Here is a 6,000-nt window from a genome sequence, read left to right on the forward strand (position 1 = left end):
CCAGAAGTCTGACTCATTCCAACTTCAACTTTAAAGTCTCATCTAAATTGGGTCTGGCTGAAATATGAGGTTCACTTCATCTAGGCAAACTTTCTCTCCAGCTGTGACTCTGTGTGAGCAAATGAGTTATGTGCTTCCAAAACCAATGGTGGGACAGACATTAGGAGACAGTACCAGCACAAAAGGGAGAAATTGGAAGAAGAGAGGCAGGTCATAATAAAGACCAAAACCTAGCAAGTCCAATTCCCTTAGATTTAAGACCTGAGAATAATCTTCTTTGGTTCAGTCTTCTGCCCTCCCGGTGCACTAGGGTGGTAGCAGCACCTCCACAGTTCTGCTAGTGTGGCCCAAACCTGAAGCACTGAAAAGGGCCTGTCGTGACCAAAGAAGAAATCAAGAGCAACCAGCTTTACTCCTGGGTCAGCACCTTTAGGAACATTCTTCCCTTCTCTTGAATGATAAAGCACTGTTGCAGCTAAACATCTTTATTGTTTTGTTCGATGGCATGAAACAGAACAAAATATTATTTTCCTTCATTTCGTCCTGTGCCCCCCTCAGTTCCAATTGGTAATGTTTTTGCTGATATAATTCCATAATCTCTTTATCTGGTGATAGTCCAGTCTTCTGAACATGTTTTCTCAACTTTTGCAATATCAACAGACTGAGAATTTTCCAAATCTTTGAATTCTTTTTCTTTTTGTTTAACTTATCTCTCTCACATTTTACTATAAATTCAGTAGAACCACGACTGCATATTCAACATTTTGCTTAGAAATCTCTTCAGTTAAATATCCACAAAACTCTGAAACAAAATTCAGCCAAATTCTTTGCCACTCCAAAACAGAGATCACCTTTATTTAAGTTTCTTGTCTGAGGCAGGCAACTAACTGCAAAATAATAAGACAACAGGGAACTAACTACAAAATAATTTTTGCTCTTATTCTACATTGCTATGATTACAACTTCAGTGATAATAGATTGTATCTTTTCTAGGATCTCTTTGTTGGGGATAGTATCTCGTTGAGTGCTGTCCATTAGTATGAACAAAAAATAGGAATGTCATTATGGCAGTTTCAAAAATCACCTGTACAGTAAGAGGAAAATGTCTAGAACATTTGAAAGAACCATATGCAGTGCAATTGTCACTGCCTCCAGAAAGATGTGACCAAGACTCTGTAACATCCTGACTGCACAGTTTGTAAATTGCCTAGTTAAGTCTGGACTCAAACTGTGTTACCCACTTTTAAAGTGTGTTAAATTTCTTAATGCTTTAGAGTTGCTAGGGTGAGCCCATTTACTGTGACAAAAGAATTACCTTTAAGTTGGTCTTTTACTTTAGGCAAGTAATATTTCTTCTTTAATGATTCTAACAAAAGAGGGCTATAGTTTATTACCTATAGATAAGAAAAAAGGATTTGAAGTGTATTGAAATCTAAGAGGGGCCACCATGAAGAAACGTGCATTGTAACAGTTTGAGTGGCTGGAAAAAGATACAATTAAGATAGTGAGCAATTTCAGACCATGGGCACATATTTAAAAGTGGATTCAAATGTTTAATAAATTAAATTTAAAAATATTTCTCTTATTTTGAGTTTAGATACTTTTCTTTGATAGTAGTAGTAATATTGAAATTAGTTCTCCTCAAATGACTATTAAAGAGTGGCTTTTTAGGCCTCCCTGGTGGCCTAGGGGTTAAGTCTCAGTGCTATCACCCCTATGGTCTGAGTTCCATCCCCAGCCAGGGAGCCAACCCACATGGCACAGGAGACCTATCTTGTCTCACCCACTGCTACCCTCTGCAGTGTATTTCAGTAGATCTGCCTATTCCTCTCCCCACTCTGTTTATGGTTAATCCTCTCACTGCCCACACCACTGACCTACACCCCAATGCTTCTATGCAAAAATAAATAAATAAATCTTTAAAAAAAAAATGAAGAGTGGCTTTTAAAAGTATCAGATATTTGCTTTCAGGTTGCATCCATATATTGATTTACACATTTTAAATGTCACTCTCCAACATTTTTTCTTATTCTACTTGGTATTAGGATACTAGCAATCGCTTCTGACTTTTTTTCTCCTTTGTTATTCCCAACATCTGGAGGATCAGATCTATACCAGGAACAGTTTTCCAAAAGAGTCTTCATCTTTCACATGCCATTCTTCAATGATCTCTTGAGATTTTTGGCATCTATGATCCATTTAATTTTGCTTTAAAAATCTTTAACTAGTTGTTTAGTCCCCAAAGGCCCATCAAACTTCACATGTCTTCACTGACAAATAGACATTGGACTTTTCATTGATTTTACTGATCTCTTGGGAGGTATGTTCTCTGAAGGTAGCACTTAATTTTCTCTGAAAGAGGCGTAGTTAAGGACATGGGAAAGAGATTTATGAATTTTAATGCTAACCCTAAAATTAACATTGGGTCAAGTTCCCTTTGTAGAAAAGATTTGACTTTCCTTACAAAGTAAAGATATTTTATTCTTTACAATAACAACACAGAGAGGATTGCTGCTATTTACATGCAGTCTCCTGCTCTAAGTCAAATATTGAATTGCAGCAAGAAGTAATCTTAGAAATGAACTTATTCTGTACCTCATGGATAAAGAGTAGGACGTCTTTGGAGGTCCTAAAATTACTTCTTTGTTGGCTCATTAGTTACATCTCCCTAAGAATACCTGGCAAGACAACAGGCAACTAACTACAAAATAATTTTTGCTCTATTTTTTGAAAACCTTCTTTCTCTTATCCTCCCTGGATTCTCATCTAGATATTTCTCTGTGCCTTACTTTTGAATAAAAATTCCTTCCCTCCAAACCTAATCACAGGCGGTTAACTCTCCTTCTTTGTTTTAATTAAAATTCAACTTTCTCTATGGGGACATTGCTTTCATTGAAATGCACTCAAGTGGAGACTCTTCATGTTTCTGAATGTTAGGGTATCACAGGATCTTGAGAAGCAGGTTTGAATGCTTTTACCTTCGTGTTGCATATTCCCAATCATTGCTCCTCTACACTGATATGAAAGCCCCTTTATTAAGGATCTGCCCATCCAGCTAGAGCTTTTTTTCTAATAAACACCACCACATTAGTTTTCAGAACTTCTCCATCTAAATTCCATCCTTGTCTTATTTGGCTTCCTTTCCACGCCCATGTGATTAACCCATCTAGCTTCTGAACCTCATAGGTTCTTGATTTTTTTCAGTTTTGGGAAATTTTACTTCTTGAATTTGAACTTCCATTGACTATATTCTAAACACTTTTCATACCTCCAATTGTAACAGGGTGGTCCCCAGGAAAGGGGAAGGTTCCAGGTTCCCTGCCCCACCCAAGGAAGGGTGGAGCTGAGCAGGAAGAGAAGAGGCAGAAGAGACTGAGGAAGGAAGCAGGATGGAGCCAGGAGACCTGGAGGAGGCGCATGGAGCCTAGAGACACGTGAAGAAACTGCTCTTGTCTTTTGGTCGTGGACTGGGTGACACAGATGTGGGTGAGACCCGTGGGGAGGTGACAATGGCAGCTTTTATCTTGATGTTGATTTTGCTCTTTTCCTTCTGGGCTTGTCTGGTTGTTTCTGACCCTTTTCTGTGGGTCCCCACTGGAAGATGCTTTAGACTTGTGGCAGGCTTTGGGGCCTTGTTCTGGGCCAATCCCATATGGATGGAGTTTTACCCACGAGGGGATGGGTAACTTTGGGTGCTTCATTTAGAAACTAGATTATTTGCCTTTCCTGTATTGTTTCCTAATTGTATTAAAGTTCCTTCCCATTAAATTCTCATATGTTTTGTGTTGATGCGGCGGATGGCAGAACCCATTTAGAATAGGCAGGTTTGCGGGGTTTGGGTTGCCCCTCTCCCTGTCCTATAACACAATTATTCCATGTCACAAATCCTTATTCTCTGCATCCTTATTCTCTGCTTCTTATATCAATCCTTCAAAATACCTTATTCCTTCTACTTTACTTGTTCTCTAAACTCGAGTGATCTAGACCTTTTATTTTTCAAATTTATAAGTTGTTCTTGTCTTAACTTTCTTATTTGATTAATCACACCTATATATACCTACATGCCTACATTCAAGCTAATATCTTTAACATCCTTTGTCATCTGACATGAATGTCCAAGAAAGTCCTAAGTCTGCATTACTAATATTGTTGACTTCTCCATTCCTGTACTTGAGCTGCTGAATATTTCTAGAGAAAATCCAGTAATCAAGAAACTAGTACTACTGGGCCTCCTCGGTGGCACAGCAGTTGAGGGCTGCGTTGCGAAGCTGCCCGCAGCATCTGCAGCGCTGCTTCCACCCCCGGCTGCTCCCCGGCCACCAGAGGAGGGTCCCACATGGCGCGCAGACCTCTCCTGCCACCCGCTGCTCCCCTCAGCAGTGTACTTCGGTCCTTCTGCCTGCTCTGCTCCCTGCTCTGGCTCTGGTGAATTCTCTCACCCTCCCATGCTTCTGACTGTACCCAGTGCATGTATAAATAAATAAAAATAAATACATTAAAAATAAAAAAGAGAACACAAGGGCTTAAAAAAAAAAGAAACTAGTACTACTATAAATAATCTTTAATCTTAGTGGTATCCTTAGGAATGACAATAATCCTTTCTTGTGATGACATTCACAAGATGGCATTTTAATTCCTTTTCCACCCTTTCCCTGTGCTTTGGATACCATTCCCAAGCACATATTTTTTGATGACTTCTTTTCTCATATGTTAACCTCACTCTTTAGTTTATAGAGAAAATATATATTAACATATATTATGAGACTCAAATCTCTCCCATCTTACAAAAAAATTATCCAACCACATGTCTAACTACAACCTATAATTTTCATTCACCCATTCTCCTTTAGCAGCTATAGTTAAGCTGCTTGCTCATTCTATTGATTATTACCCATGATCTTCTGAATCCATTTTTTAGCTTTTACCTGTCACTCTATTGAAGAGATACCTCTATTTCCCTAAGAATATCAGGGAAGAAGATAGTTCAGTATCTATTTCTTTAAGAAGACTTCCCACCCTTCTCCACTTTGATCTGACTAGGTCTCTTTATCTATCTTCCCAAAAATCTATGCTTGCTTCCATTGTTCTATACTATACTACTTATCACATACAGTTTTATAATTATTTATATTCTGTCCTTCCCAGTAGACTGTGAGCCCCTTTGAATCTCCAACCACTAATTTCTCTTATGCAGAGAAAGAGAAATGAGACTCATTTCACAGACACACACACCAGTCACCAAATTCATTCACATGACTATAGAAAAGATGCAAAAGGAGCTGGAGAAAGCACAAAGCATTCTGGGTAGCCAGGAATAAGGAGTTGAGCTTACTATCTGTCAGTCACATATTTACTATCATTCCATATCTACTCAGATATTGAGAATTATATGTAATAGAATTTAATTTTCAGCTTAAAATTATTTAGGCAAATTGAACCATTAAAGAAAAAAATACACATATATAAAATTAGAGGATGTACTCCTTTTCATTCACAGAACCCTAATCTTTGATGAAGTTTCAGTCTGATAGATGAGAGGCAGAGATCAGCTAGATAGGAACATCAGGATTTTACTTTATTTAATTGAACAATAAACCTTTAAGTTGTCTCTAGGCAAGCCTGCATTTAAGATATCATGGTCTTTATTTAAATGCCTCCATGAGAAGCCAATTCACAAACTCCCTCTATTGAAATTGATGGCTCTCATTTCTAGCTGAAATTAATCCCCCAATCTGTACATTTTCATTGGCACTCTTGAAAATCACATCCTATATAAGACTGACATAATACTAGAGCATAAATTCTATGAGAAATAAGAGATATTTGTGTTCGTGGATATTATGTAATTCTTCATTTAATGACCTTTCATACATTTAAAGAGTTACTTGGGTGCATATTTATCATTTTCTGTTCTTGTTAGTACATGTCTCTGAGAAAGGATAATGGGCTTCTGTCAGCAGAAGGGAGTTCAAATGATCAAGTTCAACTCTTCACAGTCTA

The sequence above is a fragment of the Talpa occidentalis genome, unplaced genomic scaffold (assembly GCF_014898055.3).
Source record: "Talpa occidentalis isolate TD23 unplaced genomic scaffold, MPIMG_talOcc4v2.1 talOcc4.5, whole genome shotgun sequence".
Classification (NCBI taxonomy): Eukaryota; Metazoa; Chordata; class Mammalia; order Eulipotyphla; family Talpidae; genus Talpa; species Talpa occidentalis.